At 36.6% G+C, this 27,056-nt stretch overlaps 1 pseudogene across 1 annotated transcript; it reads right to left on the bottom strand.

Annotated features, from left to right (window-relative positions):
• Window positions 1–10,571: 10,571 nt before the first annotated feature.
• On the bottom strand, window positions 10,572–25,333 carry LOC105508424 (annotated as a pseudogene). Its single transcript, XR_001001265.1, has 2 exons — window positions 25,323–25,333; window positions 10,572–12,565 (listed from the first exon to the last, which is right to left on the bottom strand). The product of XR_001001265.1 is annotated as an AP-2 complex subunit beta pseudogene (transcript).
• Window positions 25,334–27,056: the final 1,723 nt, after the last annotated feature.

The raw sequence follows: 27,056 nt of genomic DNA, 5'->3' as shown, positions 1-27,056 counted from the left end.
ACTTGCAGTAAGAAAGTACTTGCAAGTACTGCAGTAAGAAAATCCTTTGTTTAAGGATTATAAATTATTCTACTACAAAGACACACGCACACGTATGTTTATTGCGGCATTATTCACAATAGCAAAGACTTGGAATCAACCCAAATGTCCATCTGTGACAGACTGGATTAAGAAAATGTGGCACATATACACCATGGAATACTATGCAGCCATAAAAAAGGATGAGTTTGCGTCCTTTGTAGGGACATGGATGCAGCTGGAAACCATCATTCTTAGCAAACTATCACAAGAAGAGAAAACCAAACACCGCATGTTCTCACTCATAGGTGGGAACTGAACAATGAGATCACTTGGACTCGGGAAGGGGAACATCACACACTGGGGTTATCATGGGGAGGAGGGGAGCGGGGGGGATTGCATTGGGGAGTTATACCTGATATAAATGATGAATTGATGGGTGCTGACGAGTTGATGGGTGCAGCACACCAACATGGCACAAGTATACATATGTAACAAACCTGCACGTTATGCACATGTACCCTAGAACTTAAAGTATAATAAAAAAAAAAAAAAGAATTTCAAAAAAAAAAGAAAATCCTTTGTTTAAAATACCCTGAAAAACATTTTGATGCATCATTTGCATGTTCATAGTTGTAAATTAGTGAGGTTTTGATGTGTGTTATAAATTAACTACCATGTACATAGTTTATTAGCTACCTTCTGTATTTTGTAAGTGGGATTATTTTTTCATGACTTTAAATACAAGAAACATTTAAGCTAATATTGTTATATACAAATGTATTTCCAAAGCTTATTCATTGACATCATTATCATCATCATCACCATCATCCAGTAATGTTTATTGATTTCTTATGTGTATTTGCCTTTGTACCAGGCAAACTGTTAATTCTGAAATATTGACCAATATGCAAGTAACTTAATAATTAAAGTGTAGTTTTTTAAAGAAGTGATGCTAAAACAAATCAACTCAAAATTTCTTTTTTCAGCCCAGAAACATGTAGTAATTTACCCTCCGGATTTGTGCAGGGAAGAGAATTCTCACTTTAATCCCCTCATTGATTCTCAAGGAATTGGTGGCTTAACTGGCTTGCCTTTTCACCTATCTTCTCATATAGCAGAACAAAACCGGCATTATATGAGGGACTGGAAGCTCACTAGAAAAGAAAAAATTACAAAAATAATAGTTTTCATCCTGTAGGATGGCTGTATTGTAGGATTTGAGCATTTTTTTTTTTCCAATTTATTTTAAAAGTTAAATACAAATTTTAAAGACAGTTTTTAAACATACATTATTCTAGACTTTTAAATTGTGCTACTGTTTCGTTTAACATTATTAGCATATCCCTCTCTAAACTAAATGATACCCGGAAATATGCTTCACCTTGTTTATATCTACATAAAGATAATAATAGTAAAAATAAAGCAAAGTTTCTCAATCACAGCACTGTTGATATTTGAGACTAGATAATTCTTTGTTGTAGGGAGTTGCACTTTAGATGATAGGATGTTTACCAGAATTTCTGGCTTCTACCCACTAGTTGTCAGCCTCACCTCCTCCTCTCTGCCCACACCTTCTCAGATTTTCACAACCAAATATGTCTTCAGTCTTTGTCAAGTGTCTCTCCAGGGCGCAAAATTACCCATAGTTGTCAATAAATAGAATAAAGAAATCTCTGTGTAATTAAGAATTTTAAGCAGTCATTTTTTCAGTATAGCATAATTGTTAAGATCCTGTATTCTGGATCCCGATTCAGAGTTTACATACTGACTCCTGACCTTGAGCAAGGTAATCTCTGCACTTCATTTTCTATACACATAAAATGTGGATAATAGTATATTACAGTGCTTAAGAGGGAAGACACTACAGTCAAGCTGCCCAGGTTTGAATATCAGTTCTGCAACTTCTTTGTGACCCTGGGAAAACTATTTTAACTTCCTGAGCCTCAGTTTCCTGATTTTTAAATGGAATAACAATACTATCTACCTCATAGAATTGTAAGGTAAATCAAATGTGTCAATTTAGAGTGCATAGATTAGTGACCAGCATGCAATTACTTCTATATTTCTGTTAGCTAATACTGTTATTATTAAAATACTTGAAAGATTGGAGCAACTATGACATAGCTGCAGTCACTGACACCTTTTTGTGTTAGCTGCCGTTTCAATAATCAAGTATACAAAACACACACAAAAAATCAAATAACAATTTCTGTCCAAAGACATTTTGTCTTTTTTACTACTGAAACCATCAAGACGATATTAGTTACCCTACATTTTTAGGTAATTGTTTCGCTTTACCTTATCTACCTATTCACAATATATACACTTGATATACCTTGTATTGGAATGCATAGCTTACTGGTTTCAAGTCAGAAGGCTGGTGTTTTAGTATATGCTCTGTTAAAAACTTTGTGATCATAGATAAGTCACTGAAGCTTGCCTCTTCTGACAAATGGAAATTATCACCCCACTCTATTGATTTTACTGAGAAATTGTGAGGAACGTGAGAGTTACTATACATGAAAGTGATTTGAAGAGCAATGTACTTTTAAAAAGTAAGGTGGGAAGCTGGGCGCGGTGGCTCACACCTGTAATCCCAGCACGTTGGGAGGCAGAGGTGGGTGGATCACAAGACCAAGTGATAGAGACCATCCTGGCCAACATGGTAAAACCCCATCTCTGCTAAAAATACAAACAATTAGCTGGATGTGGTGGCACGTGGCTGTAGTCCCAGCTACTCGGGAGGCTGAGACAGGAGAATTGCTTGAACCCAGGAGGTAGAGGTTGCATTGAGCCGAGATTGCACCACTGCACTCTAGCCTGGCGACAGAGTGAGACTCCATCTCAAAAAAAAAAAAAAAAGTAAAGTGGTATGATGATGATAATGATGATATTATATTAGCATATAGAACCCAATTCCTAAATATTAATGAACAAAATTGCATTGCATAAAATTTCAATTTTTTTTGATTGATTTGATATGATACTATCTATTAAAAATGAGAAAGTCAATATAAACACATCATGAAGTTAAACAGTATAAACCAGGTATGATAAAGTTATATGTAATCTGTTTTATCTCAATTCATATGGAGAGTCTTTTAATACATATTCTTATATTTAGTCACATTTTTGCTCCGAATGATGTAATCTCTGAATAGGAATGATACAGTATTCAATAAAGTTTTACACGATCAATTTAAAATTAGAGAAATACACAAAAAATTGAAACATTTTTTCAAATTATATAATTATCTATTTACATTAGGCACATCACTCCTTTTGAAGTATTGCAAGAGAGTACAGTTTAATAGTCTTCTTTTGCACTGAAATTCACATCAATAGGTCTCATTTCTTATAAAATTTTATGGGATAATTTGTAAAGTCTTTTCTGTCAAGATATCATCCTCAACAACTGTCAGAATAATTCAGACTCCAAAAGATTGAGGCCCAGTGAATACACAGATGCACTGTGGTGATCAAAACAGGCATAAATGACATTTTTTTTTTTATTACCATGGAGGTGGAGGGACACTGCCCAGTGTCAAAATGTTCATTTTCACATAGGATGAATCCCGCATTATACACAGTAATGGTAGGTCAGAGTGCTTTATTTCTCACTGCAAACAGAAATGGAAGTGGGCAACTTTCTTTCTCTCTACTGTATTAGGTAGCAAGGCCGCAAACCTGAGACAGGAACTTGGCCAGGGTCTTTTTCTCTGTAGAGCTAAGACAAAGAGATTTCCAAAATTAGTGCCATCCCGCAGCAGTGAGAGTGGCCTCTTTAGCAGACAGTGCCAAATAAAAGAAGAACCCTGAGTGATACACCAGTCGGAGTCTGTACCGTTCCAAAATCAAAAGATATATTACAATTTAATTATATAAAACTTTGAAAGTCCTGAAGTTGGTTGGCATGTAAACGAAGTATTCATATATACTGACTTTATAGTAAAGATTCCGAAACTTTTACCAACATTACCAGGGAAAATTGAAAAAATGAATGCCATGTTTACTCAGTACATATGCTGTACTAAGATCTGGTATTATAATGTCTGCTGCAAAAAGGTCATACCCTAGAAGGAACTCTTTGAGGATGTTCTGATACAAATATGTAGATTTTGTGACATGTGTTGTGAGTACGGAATATGTCTTGTCAGTACAGAAGAGGGGCAGCCAGACAAAACTGATAAAGAAGGGAAAAGAGAAGACTTATTTGCAAGGTTTGACCAGTGAGCCGAGTACAAATGCATCCCATAGGCTTGGCGCGGTGGCTCACGCCTGTGCTCCCAGTACTTTGGGAGGCCTAGGTGGGTGGGTCACTTAAGGTCAGGAGTTCGAGACCAGCCTGTCCAAAATGGTGAAACCCGGTCTCTACTAAAAACACAAACATCAGCTGGGTGTGATGGCAAGCACCTATAATCCCAGCTACTTGGGAGGCTGAGGGAGGAGAATCGCTTGAACCCAAGGGGCGGAGGTTATAGTGAGCCAAGATTGTGCCATTGTACTCCAGTCTGGGGGACAAGAGTGAAACTAAGTCTCAAAATAAATAAATGAATGAATGAATAAATAAATAAATAAAATGCACCCTATGTAGGCAGGGTGAGGGTATGAGAGGTAAGGCATACATTCTACAAACAGGTATACGTACTGCAAGCATAGCTTTATCTAGAATGGAGAGAATAGGAGCTGGTAAATTTTAATTGTCCTTGAAAGCTGAGGGTGATTTAGGTATCCTGTTGAAGAGCACTAGGGGTAGGGTAATAAAAGGCTTTGCTAGACCTGGACAAATAGAACGTAATCTCTTACAAGAAGTTCTCCCAAACAGTAAGTAAGGCACCAGGTTAAGATGACTTTCCAGTCCCTAAATCCACAAATTGTCAGTACTATTGTCTCCTTTATTCTATGGATAGATGTTGAGTTCCAAAGAGTAGACAAAAAGCAGTAAAAAAATTCCTAACAACTTAGTGATTGAGTGCAATAAAGTTTCATGACTCATCCAAGTCCAATTATCTTCAATGCTTTTAATTAGGAGCCCAAGTTTCTTCCAAATAGTGTGTTCACCATGCCCTAGGGCACCCACAAGCCTTCCAGTGAATCATCTGCTTTTCTTTTCCACAGGGAAGAAAGAATCGGAACCCACCTAAAGGACTGAAAAAGAGGTTTTAGAGGTTAGGCCTGCAAATATTTCTTCTGCCTATATTCTGCTGACTAAGACTAACCACATGCCTTCATCTAATTGCAGGAGTGCTCAGGAAATGTGGCTCAGCTGTTTATCCAAAAGGAAAAGAACATAGATTTGTTGAGCACATAACAGTTTCTCTGTCACAGATGGGTTATTATTCTATAAGAACAAGATTCAGATTTAGGATAAAGCTCTGTGCATGTAGAAGCTACTGAAGGGTAAATTGATAAAGTAAAGTTAATCTTCAATATTTTATTTCTAGAACAACAGACTCTAGAAGAACTACAATTACTGGCCAGAATTTTGGGGTAGTGTGTTTAGGGCACAAAGAAAGAGATTTTTGTTGATTTTTCTTCTGTTCTAATGAGAAATCATTTTCATTTAAAATAGCTAGAATGCCTGCAAGCTAGAATTTAGAGTGACAGTCACATCTGGAGTGATTTCCCCAGCTTTCTGAATAGGGATTGCAGCCGAGAGAGAAAAGTGTCACTGTCATAATGTAAAACAAGTCCCATTGCCTCCTAATGACTATACTAAATGTTCCTCTTGCCATCCACCTAATTGGCATGCAATAGATATTTCCATGATATTTTATATGCCTCAAAGTCAGGGACTCAAAAATATTCGTTGATTTTTAAAAATTGAGTATAGTAGCCATAACGTGAAAGGTTTCAATGGAAACGACTTTCCTACTGACGTTAATCAAAGTAGCTCATTTGACATTATTTAAACTACATAGCTAATTGTTATATTAGTTCCATTCAAATATGAATTTAAAAGTCACTTATTTTTAGCATTTTATAACTTGTTTGAACACCACAACCTAATATATGATTAAGACTCTTAAATACACTTAAGATTTCCCCATTTCCAGTTATGTCCCTCATTAAGCACTATTCGAAAAAGTACTTTTAAAAATAGCTCTTTCTGATGCCTCATGAATCATTGAACTCTCTCTTGTAGTCAGTTAATCAAATACCCTCCTGCTTCAGTCAGAGCAGTGACTGGTAATAGTTCTAATAGTGACAGTTCCACCAACCCCCTCCTACATATCTTCTCCACTCTAAACAGTCAACTTAAAAATAAAGCATGTTCTGCACACCAACTTCTCTGGTTAGCAGAGCCTATTTTATTCTGATTTTTTAAAAATGTAAGTGAAGCATACAGTAAAGATGAGTTTATACTTGAAAATGAAATGCACAATTTTGTGATGTCAGTCAGATGAAAAATGCTGTTTCATATCAACAAATCAAAACCAAAGCAATTGTCAAACATCTTAACAGTTTAGGGAACAGAAAGTCAACTGAGAGTATCCAAATGAGAGAAGCGTCCACCCTAACTAAAACAAAGATGAACATTTCTATGTTTGTATTTTGTATGTTTGACTAAGAGAGATTTACTTCTGAAAAATTCAGAAATAAAATGCTCAAAGGAAAAACCCAGTTTACACATAAAACTACAAACGAAGCCCCAACATTGAATAAAGTAAGTGAGAATATAAAATCAGCTTACATTTCACAAATCAATAACAAAGACCAATCAGAAAGGAAAGTGAGTAGTACTGATTTTGTCAATAGAAAAGAACTTAAAGCATAGGAAGAACCTCAGCGAGAGCCTGATAACACCACCTTCCCCTGCTGAAATTGAGATTTCCAGTAATAAGTTAAAATATTGGTCCTGTGTTTGAATTGGTGTGATAGGGAGAGTAAAGCATATCCAGTGGGCTTCCAACCGGAAACAGATGCCACTTTAAAATTAGGATAATTCAGGAAGGGATTATTTACAAAGGGACTAATTACAAAGGTATGGATGGCACATATGAACATTACTAGGAATTATACTGGAACCAAGGGTAGCAGCAACTGCTTTATCACCAGCCCTTGGTCTGAAGGGACAAAGGTAGAAAATCCCTGCTGGAAACTGCTAAAGCAACACACTTTGTGAGTACCCGTCATCTTATGTGGAGGAACACAGGCAAGACGTGACTTCCCAGAGAAGGAGGAACACTGACTTACATTCGTTCCTTCATCCAGTCTCTTAATGGGATCCCTCATTGGTTGAGCCCCACTAAAAGTCAGAAGGCATGTGTGCGTATTTGATGGTATAAGGCACATATAGTAGACTCCGGGGGCAGAGAACAAAGAGGAAAAAATGGAGAATCTAGAAGAAGGAGCAAATAGACCATGTCTAGCACTTCAAGTACAGAGACATAGCTTGCAAGAATCATTAGATATATGTGTGAGTGAAAAGCCAGAGGAAGTTAATCTCTTTGTGGGTGATGGAAATGTTTTAAAAATGAATTGTAGTGATGATTACTCAACTCTAAACTCACGTGCACCCTTAAAATGAGTGAATTTTATAATATGCAAATTATACTTCAGGAAAGTGATTTATTTTAAAAAATAAATAGCTAAAAAATAAATAATCTTGTAGGGGAATAAGATTATTTAAGAAATACATGTAAAGTAAGAAGGAAAATACAGATTGAAATGTTATTTATTTATTTATTTATTTATTTATTTATTTATTTATTTATTTATTTATTTTTGAGACAGAGTCCTGCTTGGTCGCCTTGGCTGGAGTGCAGTGGTTTGATCTCAGCTCACTGCAAACCATGCCTCCCTGGTTCAAGCGGTTCTTGTGTCTCAGCCTCCCTAGTAGCTGGGACTACAAGCGTGCATCATCACACCCAGCTAATCTTTGTATTTTTAGTAGAAATGGGGTTTCACCATGTTAGCCAGGTTGGTCTCGAACTCCAACCTCAAGTGATCCACCTGCCTCGGCCTCCCAAAGTGCTCGGATTACAGGCGTGAGCCACCACGCCCTGCCTAAAAGGTTAGTTTTAAAGAGGAGAAAAGACTATACAACCACATACAGAAATAAACTCAAAGTGAATTAAAAACTTAAACACAGAACCTGAAACTGTAAAAGGACTAGGAAAAAATTACAAGGGAAAAGCACCACAACATTGGTGTGGGCGATTTTTTTTTAATTTGACCATGAAAGTATAGACAACAAAAGCAAAAATAGAACAACGGGATTGCATCAAAGTAAAATGTCTCTGCACAGCAAAGGAAACAGAGTGAAGAGACAGTCCATGGATTGGGAGAAGATGTTTGCAAACCATACATCTGATAAGTGATCGATATCCAAAATACATAAGGAATTCAAACAACTCAATAGCAAGAGAACAAATAAACTGATTTTAAAATGGGCAAAGAAACTGAAAAGACATTTCTCAAAAGAAGACATACAAATGGCCAAGGGATATATGAAAAAATGCTCAATATCACTAATTATCAGGCAAATGTAAATTAGAACCATAGTGAGATATCATTTTAACCCTATTAGAATGGCTATTACTAAAGAGTCAAAACATAATGGTGTTGGCAAAGATGCGGAGAAAAGGGGATGCTTATACACTGTTGACAGGAATGTAAGTTAGTTATCTCCTATGAAAAACAGTATGGAGGTTTCTCAAAATACTAAAAGTAGAATTACCATGTGATCCAGCAATCCCACTACTGTATATATATCCAGAGGAACTGAAATTACATCAAAGAGGTAAGAGAGGGAAACTGCATAGGTGCCCATCAATAAACGAATGGATTTTTAAAATGTGATATATATACAGAATAGAATGCTAATCAGTCTTTAAAAAAGAAGGAAATTCTGGCATTTACCACAACATGGATGCACCTGGGCGACGTTATGCTAACGGAAATAAGCCAGACACACAAAGACAAATTGCACATAATCCTATTCATATGGAGAATCTAAAAGAATTGAACTCATATAAGCAGAGAGTAGAATGGTGGTTACCAGAGGCTGGGCCTGCAGAATGAAAAATGGCAAGATGTTGGTCAAAGGGTACAAAGTTTCAGTTAGTGAGGAGGATTAAGTTTTAGAACTCGATTGTACAGAATGGTGACTATATGTAATAGTTTATTGTATATTTCAAAATTACTGATAGAGTAGGGTTTTGTCATCATCACAGAAAATTAGAAGTATTTGGGTCAGTTACAGTGACTCATGCCTTTAGTCCTAATGGTTTGGGACGACGAGCAATCCATTGAGGATTATTCAATCGTTTGAGGTCAGGAATTTGAGATCCATTTGGGCAGCATAGCTACACCCATTTTATACAAAAACATTAAAAATAAGCCAGGCATGGTGGCACACACCTGTAGTCTTAGCTACTCTGGAGGCTAAAGCAGGAGGATTGCTTTAGCCCAGGAGTTTGAGGTTGTAGTGAGCTATGATCCCACGCCTGCACTCTGACTTAGGAAATAGAGTGAGACTCTGTCTCAGAAAAAAAAAAAAATTGTAAGTATTTGAGGTGATGGATATGTTAATTAGCTTGATCTAGTAATTCCGCAGTGTATACACATAGCAAAAGATCACATTATATCACATAAATATAAATACAGATGTTATTTGTCAATTAAAACTAAATAGAAATAAATAAAAAGCAGCCAATCCACCTCATCTTCTGAGACTGGAGAAGTAAGATGTTTTGGGGGTATGACTAGGGATACCTTTGTAGGTGTTTTGCTTTGGAAGATGAGAAATCTCTTTTTTTTTCCCAATGACATTTTTCCTTGCTTTAATATTTGTTGTCTTTTTCTGCTTTTGAAATGAGCTCTCAATTACAAAATACCAAACTATACTCAAAAATGGGTGTAGAAAAAGCCAGCCATTGGCACAGCATGGAGAAGCCCACAAATAAGGACAGATAGCAGCAGCATGTGGCAAGAGGTGGGAAGCAGTGGTTACAAATGTTCACAGGAAGCTAAAACTATCCAACAGGTTGTGCCTTAATGTTAGTACAGGCTAGACTAGTTACTACCTTGCAGGGTGCCCTCAGTGTGTTTGGGTTCAGATTCTACACAGCAATACAATTTCTTCCAGTTAAGAGTTCTTGACTTGCACTGATCACAGCATGATTGGAGGTTACTGGACCAGTCTTGTTAGTTTTTCAAAATGCTGTCGTAGACCTGATAGATGTATTGAGAAACCTCAGGAGCTCTACACTTCAGTGACAGCGTATAACTGGGGTTTCCTGGCTGGATACGTAGCTTGGCCAAAATCCAAATGCCATTAGTGAACTTCAGGGATTGGTACACAATGTCCTGACCTTCCACATTCCTCTTGGCAATAGTCTAAACATTATTGTTTTGCAACTTGCTGGAACCAGTGTCAGCATTTAAATGTCATTCCTTAATCTGAAGTTGAAGTTCATTTTCATTGTGAATATTCTTCCATGTTGCAAGGAAGACTTGGTGCTCCATTTTGCCATCTTCTACAAAAAGCACATTGAGTGAGCTGAGGCAGCTGAAGTAGAATACATCGATATTGTTTTTCATAGTCACCTGTTTAAAAGACTCCCCAGAAGATCACCTTGAGAGGGGATAACCTGAGGCTGTTCCAGGTTCGGTGCAGTAGTGGTGCCAACAAGGCTGTCCCCTGCATCAGTGCTCCCATGATGAATTGGCAAGTGTTTATGATGGATTCCATGACTTCCTTCCACAAAAGCATTGGAAGGCTTATGATACACAGAGGCCAAAGAACCAATATGGCAGATTAGTTCATCCAACACAGTTGGCTCAATAAATTCCGTCTTCAGAGATCCGTGGCTTCTCAGACAAGACTACTTATTTAGCTGTGACAGGGTCAGTTGAGAGAAGATCCCAATAAATATAGCCCTGGTCTTGAAGGTCAGGATTATCAGAATCCTGTGTTGCCAAAGTCAACACCTGCTGGACTAGTTCCTGTGTTTCTGGTGGTTTCTTGAGAAACAGCTTCACTATGGCAGTAAGCAGAGTGAGCTGCACCTGGGTGCTTTCATCATGAAAACCCTCCAGGAAGCTTTCTAGTAACTCATCTGCATTGTTAATTCTTTCAGCATATTCTCCCACAATCCAAATCATAGTATCTCGAGCATCTGGCTCATCTAGCGAGTCTAAGTTCTCACATAGAGTGGCAATGATACTTTCACACTTGTTCGAGTATTTGCGGAAGATGTCCCTGATGACAACAATCATTTCTTGGACCGCATAATTCACTTTGGTCTGGATTAGATCAAGCAATGTGCTTCCACAGCATGCTGCAGATTGCTCCATCTTGATGGCACACCATCCAATGGCCCGCACAGCTTTTTGAACAAAGTCAACATTCACCACTGTGGCATATTCCTTCAGTTCTGCCAGAACCTGAGTGATGTTGGCTTGTGATGCCAAATGAATCCTGATGTCCAACTTCTCTAGTTTAACATAGATGGGATCATTGTACTTCATAAAGACTTTGATTTCCTGCTTCAAGATTTCAGGCCTTTTCTGGACAATTAAGTTGATGTTCCTCAGGGAGACATACTGCACTTCTGACTCCCCAGACAGCAAAATGACAAGTGGAGGGGCTAACTTCTTCAGCAGCATATTGTAGTAGTCAGAATCCTTAGGTAACAATTCTAGAAACTTCATTAGGACTTTTACTGCTGAAAGCACCACTGCTGAGTTGGCATGGGATAGCTGGGGAGTTACCCACTCACAGATGTTCTGAGCCTCCCGATCATCTTTAGGGTTGTAATTAGACAGGCAGTCCAGGATGAAATCTGGCCCCTTCAGTGCACTCATTCAGGGCTGTCAGCAGCTTATTAATGTTCTGTGTGTTCAGATCGAGTAAGTTGCTGTTTGGTTGAGATTCACTGATTTCAGATAATGCTGCTACAGCATTAGCCACCACCACTGGATTTGAATCTGCTTTAAGACCTCGTAGAGAATTCAAAAACCCCTGATCTTCCACCATTTGGGCATTGATATCATGGAGCTTTGCCACGCAAACTGTTGCTGTTTTCCGAACATACGAATCCTCATCCTCCAAGCACTTGAGGAGGGGCTCACAGAGATATTCTGTAATTTTGTCTACCCGGATGCACCCCATGGTTTTGACTGCCAAGGCTCGAATCAAAGGATTAGGATCTTCACAGTCCTTTATGAAACTGTTTACAGCCATGATGGCCATTCCTGGCTGACTCTTGGCATAGTTCATCAAATAGAGATACACAAGCTTCTTTAGTTCCAGATTGTCAGTCTGCATACAGTTCATTATGTCTGGAAAGACAGAACTAGCATCCTTCCCCACAGTCATAACAGCAATCACTTTCTTCGCAGCCTCCTTTCTCTTTTATTTCTTTTCATTGTTGAGTTCAGCTTTTAGTTCAAGTATTTCTCCTTTTTTATTGGTTGTGAAATACTTGGAGTCAGTCATGACTTTGGATCTTTAACGTGCACTGGAGGCAGAGGTGAAGGTGAGGGAGGGGTGGTGGCGGCAGCCAGAGAGCACAGCCCCGGTGGTGGTGTAATGGTTCACATTTGGTTGCCTAGATTTTATTGATGAGGTAAGAACAGAAGTGCTCCAACAGCAATCTGTGTATATATCTATAATTGCACTGGGCACAGCACATTGAAATAATCTATGTAAATATCTCATTCCCTAAACCAGAGGTTTTTGAAGTGTGATTCAAAGACCCTCGGAGTCCCTAAAACAATTTTAGAAGGTTTACAAGATCCTCCCTTTTCAACAATGTACCTGTGTGAGGCTGAAATGTTTTCATATATGTCAATCAAATAACATATCACAACAGATTGAATGAAGTTGTTATGACAATCCATTTCTTATATTTATTAAGATAGATATTAAATAAATTTTCAAAAATGTAAAATAATTCTACTCTTCTCGTTATCTTTTTTTATAAAAATACCACAATTTTTAAGAAAATATATGTTAATAATGTCAATATATAGTGGGCTTATTATTGGCATTTAAAATAAATCAATAAATTAGTATTGTAAAAGTTTCTCAGTTTTAACTTTGAATGTGGCAAGTATCAACAGATACAATGCAGATAAACAAAAATAATTTTGGGATTCTCAATAATTTTTAAGAGTGTAAAGGACTCTTAAGACCAAAAAGTTTGATCACCACTAATCATAGGATTGCTTAGGGTTGGGCCATCACATTTGTCTTTGTATCTTCAGGGCCTAACACATTGACTGACATATAGTAAGTGCTAAGCATACATTGAATTGAATAGAACTTAAATACCATGAGTATGGGATAGAGAGCTTGCATTGAGTTCTGAAGATATATATTTGATGAGAAGAATGTGAATGGGAGCTGATCAAGGGTGAGGAAAAGGACTGTCAACAGACTTTGAAGACCCTGATGAAGTTGGAGACCATGAATTTATAGATGTACCAATCTTCAGGATTGTGAGATTTTATTCAACAGTAATAAGCTGTGTACATGTAGGAATAAGGGATGTCACAAAGAAAAAAGTCAAAGATTATGTTTTCTTATTAACCTACTTTTTTTCATAGGCTTAGAACAGAGCAAGGAGTAAATACACATATTATCTAAATATACATAATTCTTGCCTAGAGCGTGCCCTTTATTCAATGTTTATTTCTGAAGTCAGTGTGTATTTTTTCATATTTTTATATTGATATATCAAAGGTATATATATTCTTGGAGTTTGTGATATTTGATACCTGTATAAATGTGTAATGATCACTCAGGGTAATTGGGATATCCATCACCTCAAACATTTATCTTTTCTTTGTGTTGGAACCATTACGATTCTTCTCTTCCAGCTATTTTCAAATATACGATACATTATTGTTAACTATAAGTTTTCGATTGTACTGTTGAGTATCAGAACTTATTCCTTCTAACTATATTTTTGTACCCATTAACCAACTTCTCTTCATTTCCTCCTCCCCCTTTCTCCTTCCAGCTTCTGGTAATCATCATTCTACTCTCCATCTCCATGAGGTCCCCTTTTAGAGTTCTTAAGAGTGAGAGCGTGCAATATTTGCCTTTCTAGGCCTGACTTATTTTACTGACCTTAATGACCTCCAGTTTCATCCATGTTGTTGCTAATGACAGGATTTCCTTCTTTCTAAAGGCTGAATAATATTTCATTGTGTATATAAAACAATTTGTTAATCTATTCATCCATTTATGGAAACACGTTGATTCCATGTTTTGGTGATTATAAATAATGCTGCAATAAAAATGGGAGTGCAAATATATTTTTAATACACTGATTTTCTTTCTTTAAGATACATAGCAGCAGAATTGTTTCATCATATGGTAGTTCTGTTTATAGTTTTATGAGGTAAAGTGTGTATTTTTTATGAGAATTCCCCAAATGCCTCTTGCCATTGCCCCATCTCTCTCCTTTTTCCCTATAAACAAATGTAAAGAAAGTTAAACGAAAGAGAGAAAAGTTACTATATTGATTCACTAATCAAGGACATATTGTAACCCTTACTGAATGATGGTCATTTCATTTAGGTGACTGATAAACTTTTGCACTTTTTCAAGATAATGTTCTGAGTTATCCTCACAATTTAAAATTTATTAACAGTTTTTCCAAGTAGAAATGTTTGTTTTAATTCCTAGCTCTCACTCTTTACTATCTCTGTGGGTAAAATTAATTCAAGCTAAAATTTGGAATATTTTGTTGGATCAGCAAGATTTTTTAAAAATGGAAACAATCGCTTTTATTTTGAAAATTGAATTTTTTTTAATGAAGGGGTTAGAGATAAGATTTTTATAGATGGAGGTATTGTTTATTATTAATGTATTGGAAAATCCAGTCTGAGTGCTGGAGCCTAATCTTAGCTTTTAATTTAGATTTTATTTGTATTAAAATAGCCAATAGATGAGAAAACCATATTAATATAATGAATTAATTTGATCCAATATAATTTGATAATGTTTCTTACATTTCCTCAACTTTGGGATATTGCACTTGACAAAAGTCCTTTGTAATAATTTTGGTGATATCATTTCACTGGATGAAAATATTTATATTCTTGTACAATATTTTTTCAAGAGTTTTAGGATTTTTCTATTAATCATTTCTTTTTAATTATTCACAGTGTCTCTTTTTAATAGTAAAACTAATAAATATTTACTGACCCAGATTGTACGGTGTGATTTGGCACACATTAACATCTCTGACCTCATCCTCTACTACTCTAATCCTCACTCAATTTGTTACAGCCACATAGGCCTTCCAACTATCCATTGACCATGTTAGGTACACATCCAACTCAAACATCTTTTAATTGCCTGGCTGGAATGCTGTTGCCCAAGAAATCTTCATAGCTTTTCTGCACATCTTCTCATGTATTTTTGAATTACTGCCTTCCCAAGTAAGTCTTTTCTGTCCAACATTTTAAAAATAGCAACACCACTCTCCATTCTCCTTCCCACATTTATTTTTTTCCCTTAGCACTTATCATATGAAATAATATACATAGTATTCATGTGTCTAAGTAAATGTGGGCTTGAAATTATCTATTTATGTCACAACTGTATTTCCAACATCTAGAAAATGTTTTTCTATGTTCCAGAAAAACATATTTCCAGTGCCTAAAACATAATAGTTGCTCAAAATATATTAGTTGAATAAATACATGATTATAGAAAATATAGAGGACATGCAGAAGAGCAAAGAGGGAAAAAGAAGACAATCATTATCCCACAACCTGGAAATACTCATTGTTATCATTTTGGTGCATTCTTATAAACATATAAATACACACAAACAAATACACATATGCCTATAGTAGTAGAGGTGGTGGTGGCAATAAATTTAATAATAAGAGTAATAGTAGTGCTAATATTTGTTGGCAGTGTTATCATAACATATTATATCATTTGTTAACCACGTTTTCTCACTTAAAATATTTGTCATGACTTCCAATAAAATAGGGGCTTTATGCAGGTCAACAATCATCCATCCAGAGATTGACTCCATTAATTATTTATTGTTATGTAACAAATTACCTTACAAATTAGTTATTTAAAACAACAGATATTGATTATCTCACAGTTTCTGTGGTTAAGGAAGATCGGAACAGCTTAGTTGAGTGGTGATGGCTCAATGTCTCCTCAGAAGTTGCAGTCAAGATACTGACCAGGTTGTTTTCATCTAAAGGCTGATGAAGGCTTGAGATTATACTTTCCAAGGTGATTTATTCATACCTTGGCAAGTTAGTGCTGGTCATTGGAATAAGGCTTCAGTTCTTGCCTCTCCATGAAGCTGCTTGAGTGTTCTCACATGTCAGCTGTTCTCTCCCAAAGTGAGTAATTCAAGAGATGGAAAGGAGGAAGCCACAGTACCTTTTATGACCTAGTCTCAGAAGTTATACATTATCACTTCTACTTAATTCTATTTGTTAGAAGTGGGTCACTAAATGCAGTCCACAATCAAGGAAAGGGAAATTACTTTTTGAAGGAAATTATGTCAAAAAATGTGTAAACATCCATTTCAAACCATCACACCAACTACATAAGTTATAAATATAAGAAATGTTGTCAGCAGTGAGACTAAGGATCATTCCGAACTCAATAACAAGCTGGAAGCAGCACTTGCCAAATGTAATATAGTTTATATCAAGTTGCAATGAGCCCCTGGGAACTTAAAAACAGCTGTTAGTTTCAAAATAGTGGGAACATTTTGTAGAAAGTAAGTGGAAGAAATTCTTGGGGAAAAAACACAGACACATTAATATTGTTCTATTAAAGGAAAGAGTTGGAAGTACAGATTCTTCCCACAAATTCCTTCCTGAAAAAACAAAGCAATAGCACTCCAATGCTACAGAAGTAGTGCTACAAAAGAAAGTAAAACTATGTATTGACTTTTTTCGTGTTTTATGACATGCATGTAAAAGGATTATAGACTTGTTCTAAAATGAGGTGGCAATCACTAAAGTAAAATAATGGACTGGGACAAAAAGGTATAAGAGAAACAACAGAGTTTCATCAGAGACATTTTCATGGTGGGGGAAGATTAAAAATTAAAGCCAAGAATTATTCCAGTGGGAAGATACATACTTAAAAAAATGAAACTGGTTCTAAATGTGAAAATTTTCGTAAGTTTAGAAAGAATGCACAAGATAAAGTTCTGATTTCAGATAACTAAAAGATTCAGATATTGCCAGCTACCTTCCTCTACTCCAGAAAACTGACTGACTAAACAGATAATAGAAGCCATCATCTCTGCCCTCCAGCTTAAGTATTTGATGGTCTCCAGATAAACAGGAAGGAGATCAACTAGAAATCATCAAAATTCTTAGGGAAGCAAAGATGGATAAAGCTCTTCCATTCAAACACAAGTGAAAACAAAATAGGACAAATAAAACCTTCTGTAACTTTTTGGAAGGAAAAGTATTGCAGGAGAAATTGAACGAAGAACGTATTCTAAAAGATTTGTATGAGAAAACAGAATCAAATTTAGACCAAGATCACTTTAAACTTCTGAGGCAAGGAACATAAATTTCAAATACATAAAAATGAGAGGAAAAATTAAAAATAGATTAAGATACAAAGGGAGTAATCATAGCTAGGAGACAAAAAAGAGAAAAATTATCCCATAATAAAATTTGAACATATTTTGAAGAGTCAGGGCACAGAAACAAAACTGTATAAAATGGGATCCATGACATTAAGATTCCTAGGATTCAGAGGAAAAGAAACACAAAGGTGATTAGAAGAAAGATGAACAGACATGAAAGACAGAAAAGGCTGTTTTAACATAGGTTGAGTGGTGTGGTTTTGTGTGAGAGAACAGGATGACAGAGAAAAGGTTTGAAAAGCAAAGTGTGATATTGATGCTAATAACCATCTTATTGTTCAGATAAAAATGATCATTATATATATATTATGTATCAGGAAATACTAATAAAAAGAACATAACAGTAGTATTCATGAAATTATTTAAACATAGGATTAAGTTTTTAAATGTAAAAGGTCACAAAAAAACTTTACATGCAAAGGGTCGTAACAAAATGGAATAAATTCTGCAATAGTACAATAAAATACAAGTAAAAATCAACAGCAGTGAAATAGCACGCCTTCCCAATTATCTATTTGGAAATTTTAAAAATAATACTCTTTCCTTCATTGCACGAATATTTATGAGCATTAACACAACATGAAGTCTTCTAGATATTAAGAAAATAGCAGTAAACAAAAAACCTAAAAAGATAAGACTTTATTGAGTTTCTATTCTATTGAAAGGAGAGAGACAATACAAGTCTCAACAAGTAAAATATATTGTGTGTAAAATAATGATTAAATGTTATGGAGAAGGGCAAAGCTGAGGACAGGGAGTTTCAGCAGAGGGTGTGTGTGAGAGGAGGTGAGCATATGATTTTTTTTTTTTTTTTTTTTTTGAGACGGAGTCTCACTGTATCACCCAGGCTGGAGGGCACTGGCACTATCTCAGCTCACTGCAACCTCCGCCTCCTGGGTTTTAAGCAATTCTCTCTGCCTCAGCCTCCCAAGTAGCTGGGATTACAGGCGCCCCCACCACTCCCGGCTAATTTTTCTATTTTTAGTAGAGACGGGGTTTTGCCATGTTGGCCAGGCTGGTCTTGAACTCCTGACCTCACGTGATCCACCCACCTGGGCCTCCCAAAGTGCTGAGGTTACAGGCGTGAGCCACCGTGCCCGGCCGAGTATACGATTTTAAATTAGGTGGGAGAAGACCTCCTCAAAAAGATGACTGGAAAATGAGAGAGCGGGTAATGTAACTATCTGGGTAAAAGAGCATTCTTGGAAGAAGAAAAAGCTAGAGTAAATACCTGCAAATGCGAGTGAGTGTGCTTATTGCAGTCAAGGAAAATTGAGAAGGCCAGAGAAGTTGGAGCAGATTGATTCTGATAGCGAGTAATGGATGAAGTCAGAAAAGTAGGAGAAGGCAGGCATCATGAGGGGCAGAAACTTTCAGATTGTAAGGATTTTCCATTTTATTCTGCACCCGATGGGAAGTCACTGGAAGAGTTTGAATACAGGAGTAACATGATCTGATTTACATTTCTAAAAAATTCTTTCGACATCTGTATTGAGATCACTCTACTCTACAAGTGGGAAGTAGGGAAAGTTGTTACAGGCTATTATGATGATCCACGCAAGAGGTGATGTTAACATAGAACAGGGTGTACAATGGAAGAGATAAGATTGTAGATTTATTTTTAAGGTTGAGCCAGTATGATTTGTTAATAGATAGGATGAGCAGTATGAGGAAAGAGAGAGGAATAAAAATGATTCTAAGCATGAGCAACTTACAGGGATGAATTTGTAATTTACTCAGGTAAGGATGATTTGGGGACAAGTGTAATCTGGTGAAAGTATCAGAAGTTATTTTAGGTCGTGTTAGGTTTGATATGTCCAGTAACATCCAAGTAGAAATGTCAAGAAAATAATTGTATAGTTGAACATACAAACCTTGAGTTCAAGAGTAAGAAATAAGCTAGCAGTATATATTTTGAGGTCAGTCAATGAATAGATGGCATTTTAAGCTATGGACTGAATAGAAGTGTAGATAGAAAATAGATGGTTATACGACTTGGCGATTAGAAGGAACCAATAATGGGGTGAGAGAAGGAATGGCCAGTGAGGTAGAACAATTAGGAGAATATGTTATCTTAGATACTAATCTAAGTAACTCTTGGGTTAAAAATTTCTATTTGAGATTATAAACTACTTGAAAATTACAGTCAGTGAAAATGTTTCATGTTAAAATTTGGGGGCCTGACTATAGTGAGAACTACAGTATATTTCAGAGTGTGACTTAATTAGAAAAATATAAAGAATAAAAATAAATAAAATAAGTGTCTACCTCAATAAACTGAAAAAAGATAACAAAGTTCCCAAATAATGTAGGAGAAAATAATTGAGTTAATAAGATCCAGAAAAATATTTCCTATTAAAGGTACAATCAATCAGGATGTGTTAATGGTCTTGAAACTTAATGTAGTCACTAATATTTATTGAAAACTTATTAAGTGCTAGGCGCTGTTTTAAACACTATATGAATTATATCATATGACAAGGAATCATTAGAAGAAAATTCCTTAAATTTTCTAAGTAGATGATCAGATCACATGTAAATATTGACATTGTTTCTTTTTGCCATATTTTTACATGTTAAAAAATATTCGTATTAGATTGTCTTGGCCCTGCAGAACAATGTTTAAGACAAGAACGGACACTATCACATTTACTATTAAACACTGCTCTGCATTTAAGGAATTCAACTGAAAGATTATTTACTTAATAAAATTTGGTAAAAGGATGTGAATTTAAGATCAACATACAGAAATTTTTACAAGGTCTGTACATTGTCAATGCCGAATTGTGAGACATAATAGAAAATAAAAATTGATTTATAATTGTTATGAAACTACCTAAGTATAAACCTAAGAAGGCATGTACATGACCTTTATAAAGACACTTTAAACTTTACTAAGGGCATGAAACACACCTAATACAGGGAGGAAAAACCTACATTTATCAGTACTCAATGTTATAAATATGTGAATTTTCACCAAAATAGATCTATAAATTTGTTTTCAATCTAAACAGTTCATACAAAGTATTTTAATAGGATTTAGCAAACTTATTCTAGATCCATGCATTAATGGAGAAGAGAATGCATGAGAACAGACAAGAAAATTATTGTAAAGAAACCAAATAAAAGGCATATGCCCTAACAGTTATCAAAATAGAGTATAAAGTTTTAGTAAAGCTCTATAATATTAGTACATAATAAAAATGCAGATCAATGGATAAAACAGAGAAATTTGGAATAGACATTTCTCTATATGTAAATTTAAGTTATGGAAAAACATTTCAAATCAAAAGAAAGTGGTAGCATATGCAATAAATAAGTTGAGATAATCAGACATACAGATGAGAAAAGAAATGAAAATAGGTAGTCTTTCACAATATACATATATGTTAATTATAAGTTGATGAATATCTGTATAGATGAATAAAAAATTGAAGTATAAAGTAATATTTTCATAATTCAGAGGAGGTAATCTTTATCAGATCTTTATCACACAGTCAAAATTAAAAGATAATACTATATAAAAAGTATATACAAATTAAATGCCAATAAAAAGATGTGGAGATAATATTTGAAGCATATCTAACAAATACTCATGCCTGTAATATATAAAATTCCTATAAATTAATAAGAAATAGAAAACCAATCTATTAAGTTATTGAAACTTTATAGATTATATAAAAATAGCCAATAAGCATGAAAAATGTTCAATCACATGAATAGTCATCAAATAGTTTAATGTAAAAATTAGATATTATGTGTTGGCCAGGTGGGGTGGCTCACGCCTATAATCCCAGCACTTTAGGTGGCCAAGGCAAGTGGATAACAAGGTCAGGAGTTCAAGACCAGCCTGGGCAACATAGTGAAACCCCGTCTCCACTAAAAATATAAAAAATTACCCAAGCACGGTAGCGGGCACCTATAATCCCAGCTACTCAGGAGGCTGGGCAGGAGAATCACTTGAATTCAGCAGGAGGAGATTGCAGTGAGCCAAGATTGTGCCACTGCACTCCAGCCCTGGCAACTGTGTGAGACTCCATTTAAAAAAGAAAAGAAAAGAAATATTTGCCATCCATCAACTGGGGACAAAATTCAAACCTGATATATCAAATAATAGACCATAATTATTTAATGATAATCAATAGAAGTACAAATTTTAAAATGAGTCCATTAAAATCAAGAGATCAAGAAAGTTTATGTGCACTGATTTTTCTCACCTTTGGTAATGGGCTGCAAATAAGTGAGTGACATCTCAAAGATTGCCCAATGTAGTATAAACTACCTGTGATATTATAATGGAATAATGATTTACAACAGCAGAAGTATTACAACACTGAAACAGAGAACGAATAAATGTAAAATCCACTAAAAGAGAAAGCATTGTATAAACAAGGTAAAAAGATCAAACATTTATAACTTTAATAAGTATTGTGAGAATAACTCTACCTATTAGCTAATAAAAGAAAAAGGCTCCTATAGTTCATAGACAAGAGTACTGTATTTGTAAAACATGGTGACTTAGAATGGTTGAAAGTTAAATAATGGACAAATAAAAAATAATTAAAACAGTAGAAAGTAAAGCTTGTACATTAACAAATATTTCAATTCCTGGTAAGAAATATTATGTATGTATTAGTTTGCTAGAGCTACAAAAATAAAATAACACAAATTAGGTGGCTTACACAACAAAAATTTATTTTCTCATAGTTCTGGAGGCTGGAAATCCAAGATCAAGCTGTTGGCTAGTTTCGTTTCTCCTGATACCTTTCCCTTGATCTTGCAGATGACTGCCTTCTTGCTGTACTCACATGGCCTTTTCTCTATACATGCATGTCCCTGGTGTCTCTTCTTATATGTATACCAGTTGGTTAGCGGATATGAACATACAGTTAGATAGAACTAACAAGTTATAGTATCAGCAGTACAGTAGGAAAATTATAGTTAACAATAATTCATTGTATATTTCAAAATAGCTAGAAGAGAAGAATTGCAATGTTCCCAACACAAAGAAAAGATAAATGTTTCAGTTAATGGATAGCCCAATTGCCCTGATGTGATCATTACATATTATATACAGGTATTAAAATATCACATGTACCCCATAAATATGCATAACTAATATAAAGCAATTAAGGATTAAAAAGGTAAGTACACCAATTCTATGGGATTAAGGCCCTACTTTTGTTGCCTAATTTATCCATAATTACTTTTTTAAAGACCTTATTTCTAAATACATTCACGTTGAGTGTTGGGGCTTTAACATAGGAAATTTGGAGATACACAATTCAGCCCATAACAGAAGAACACTTTAAAATAATTTTTCAAAAGGTGTTTTTTTTTTTTCCAAGATGGTGGATTGAAGTCTGTGTTAACATGCCTCTCTCACTTTGAAGGACATAATAGTGTGTAGAGCTTTACAGTGTCAACCCTTTTTCCATGAAGCAACACAGGAACTTAACAGGGAAGCTGACAGAATCCACAGACCCTTTGAAAGAAGTGGTAGGCTACAGCCTATACCACGAGACAGGTAAAAAACTGTAAATTTCCAGAGTGTGAGAGGAGGAGAGACTGCCTCCAGGATACATATCCCCTCTGAGGAACCTGAAAATCAAGGCCACAGGGGAAGGCCTTAACCTTACCCAAAGTTAGAACTTATTTAGGAAGTAGGGAGAAATATGAAAGTACAAGCAGCAGTGGCAAGTGCCTTGCAGGCAGTCCTCATCTTCAGCACAGACTAAGGGATGTCATTCCTTATTACATGCCTTGGGGAAGTCAGACAACTAAGTCAGGCAGTGGTCACAGATTTGAAGAAGCTCCTAACTGAATTTCATGATATAACATCAAATTGGGATGAAACTCCTTGGCTAGAACCCAGGGGGCAAGTGGGAAGTGCACTGAAGCCACAAATGCAGGAGTCAGGCCCCCAGCCTTGCGGGCAGATGGGGTGGGGCATAGTCTGAATGCTGCAGTAGTTATTTCTGCATGGAAAGTTTATGGCCTTGGGCAGACTTGCGTTCTGAGCACAGACAGCCCAGAACATAGGTCAGTGCTGCTAGTGGTGCTCTGTAGGTGTGAGATCTGCCTTGTCAATTGTGTGGGATCTGGGTGAGGTTTACTGCTGCCTGCTACTCCCTACTCCTTGTGTGAACTCTTCTGTGCAGCAGAGGCAGTTATACTCTCTCTGGAACACTACCTGATTGACCTGAGAACCTCCCCACTACATCCACAGGGGCGACAGCTTGCCCTGTACATGGAGAATCAGAGTAAAGACCTGCCTAACCCAGCCTTCACCTGGCTGTGCCCCTTTACCTGCCCTGATTGCTTAACACAAAGGACAAAATGTTTTGGGAGGTTTATGGCCCCACTCATCACCTGAGAAACTGGAATAACACCCCTGGGCAACATAGGGCAAGCTCAAATCCCACTGCTACTCCACAGCTAGTATTCTTTTGCAAAAGCAACCTCCTGGCTAGAGGCCAACTGACACAGACTATTAATACCATCTCTAGGTAGAATAACACTGCTCCCAGAAAGAAGAAAACCAGTGAGTGACCGCAGCCATCAACGTTGCCTGCAACACCCTGCCTAACCAGGAGGTCCTGAGTCTGTCCACGTAATCAGTTCACTAATATTACAAAGAGCATTCAAGAAAACCAGAACACTAAGGTGATCTTTAACCAAGAAATCTCACAGAGTCTATGCCACTCCTTTGCTGCCCCATCAGAGCTGGTGAAGGCACTCACCACTAGGAAGACTTGAGGAAAGGTCACATTACTGGATCCCTAGCAGACATTCCACAGCACCAGCATGGAGTGTGGCAGCTCCACTGGATGGCTAGACCCAGAAGACCAATAGTGATCACTGTAGTTTGGCTCTCAGGAACCTCTACTTTTAGGGAAATGGGGAGAGCACCACATCAAGGGAACACCTCATGGAACAAAGAAATCTGATGGCAGACCTTAAGTCCCATATCTTTCTGCTGTTGGAAAGTTTCTATCCGCAGAGACACAATTGCAGTGCTGGGCTCAGCAGGGAAAGTGTGCAGCTCTACCCCAACAGTCAGGCAGATTTGGTACTTGTGAAGGTTCTTGGAGAAGGGTACTCATTTCTCCCCTAGTCCACCTCTGCAGACACACCTGGGGTTTCTCTCACAGGAGCTCAGTATGGGTGCACCTATAGACAGTTTCCCTGGAATATTTCAGGATGACTGCATCCCCATAGGAGGAGCACCCCACAGCTTCAGGCTTGCATGAGGGACAGAGTCATAATTCTTCTCTACTTGGAACATCAACATTCCTACAAATGAAATAGATGTCTCAGGCCGGGCGTGGTGGCTCATGTCTGTAATCCCAACACTTTGGGAGGCCGAGGTGGTTGGATTGCAAGGTCACAAGTTCGAGACCAGCTTGGCCAACATGGTGAAACCCCATCTCTACTGAAAATACAAAAATTAGTCAGAAGTGGTGGCAGGCACCTGTAGTCCCAGCTACTTGGGAGGCTGAGGTGGGAGAATCACTTGAACCTGGGAGGTGGAGGTTGCAGTGAGCCAGGACTACACCACTGCACTACAGCCTGGGTGACAGAGTCTCACTCTGTCTCAAAATTTAAAAAAAAAAAAAAAAAAATAGATGTCTCTCTGATTTTAATAGCCAGAACATGGAGATAGGAGTGAGTCTGAGAGGTGGATAGGTTTCCTGCCCTGGCACAGGTGCTGAGGTAGCTCCCATCATTCCTCCTGATAAAACTTCACTGTGTCTAATTGAGAACTCTCCCAGCCACCTTAATCAAGGCTGGTATTTCTTACCTCCAGTATGTATTTCATTTACCCACTTTTTTTTGGCTGTAACTGTTTTCTACCCAGAAATACCTCCCCTACTGGTCTGAAGCCTGAACAATTAACTTGGTAAATAAAATACTGGAGGAAAATTAAATACATAAAAAAGTGCAGACCATTGGGAAATGAGATATGCTTCAAGAGACCTCTGCCATTCCAACACCATAGGAGACAATGAACTTGCCCACACACTGAGTACATTGCTACTACAACCAGCATCTGAGGAAGCCATCAGACAAAGATCAAGGAACTCATACAGAGTCTTCATCCATAAAAGCACCAGGAACCAAATAAGCTATAGTAAACTATAAATATTAAGTAACATACTTAAAGGAAAACATAAATTAAAAAAAGAAATACAATCAAATAAAAAACAAATTCAAGATCAATTAGAAGATATAGTCTACACAAATGACAAGGAGCCAGAAAAGAAATTCTGGTAATATGACAAAACAGGATTCCAGAATGCCTCCAAAAGATTTTACCAGCCCTCCAGCAATGCACAAAAACTAATATGAAATATTTGAAATACTTGATAAAGAATTCAGAAGGTTGATTTCTAAGCTACTCAAGGAGATACCAGAGAAAGGTACAAATTAACATAAACATAAAGAAATATAATGAAATAATTCAGGATATGAATAAAAAACTTTCTAGAGAGATAGATAAAATAAAAGAAAATCCATTGTAATTTCTGAAAATGAAAGACATACTTGGGGAACTACAAAATGTAATGGGAAGTTTCAACAATAGATTAGAACAAGTAGAAGAAAGAATTTCAGAACTCAAAGGTAAGACTTTTGAATTAACACAGTCAGACAAATATAAATATGAAAGGATCAAATGAAATAAACAAAGTCTCCAAGATATATGGGATTATGTAAAATGGCCAAACCTAAGAATAATTCATGTTCTTGAGGGAGAACAGAAGTTTAAACATTTGGGAAACTTATTTGATGGAATCATTGAGGAAAACTTCCCTGGCCTTGATAGAGCTTTAGATATCCCAATACAAGAAGTTCAAAGAATTCCTGGGAAATTCATTGCAAAAAGATCATCACCAAAGCTCTTAATCATTAGGCCTTCTAAACTCAACGTGAAGGAAAGAATTCTAAGAGTTGTGTGAAAAAAGCATCAAGTAACTTATAGAGAAAAACCAATCAGACTAACAGCAGACTTCTCAGCAGAAGCCTGAATAAGGGAAGAGACCACCCCTCATATTGTCTTATGCCCAATTTCTGCCTCCAAAGAAAGAAGAAGTAAAAACTAAAAGGCAGAAATGAAATCCACAGGCAGACAGCCTGGTGCCACACCGTGGGCCTGGTAGTTAAACATCTACCCCTGACCTAATCACTTATGTTATCTATAGATTACAGACATTACACAGAAAAGCACTGTGAAAATCCCTGTCCTCTTCTGTTCTGTTCTAATTACTGGTGCACACAGCCCCCAGTCATGTACCCTCTGCTTGCTCAATGGATCATGATCCTTTCACACGGACCCCCTTAGAGTCCTTAAAAGGGACAGGAATTGCTCACTTGGGGAGCTCAGTTGTTGGAGACGTGAGTCTTGCTGAATCTCCTGGCTGA

This window comes from Colobus angolensis, unplaced genomic scaffold, assembly GCF_000951035.1.
Source record: "Colobus angolensis palliatus isolate OR3802 unplaced genomic scaffold, Cang.pa_1.0 Scaffold161, whole genome shotgun sequence".
NCBI classification, from domain to species: domain Eukaryota; kingdom Metazoa; phylum Chordata; class Mammalia; order Primates; family Cercopithecidae; genus Colobus; species Colobus angolensis.
This window is presented reverse-complemented; position numbering and strand designations above follow the sequence as displayed.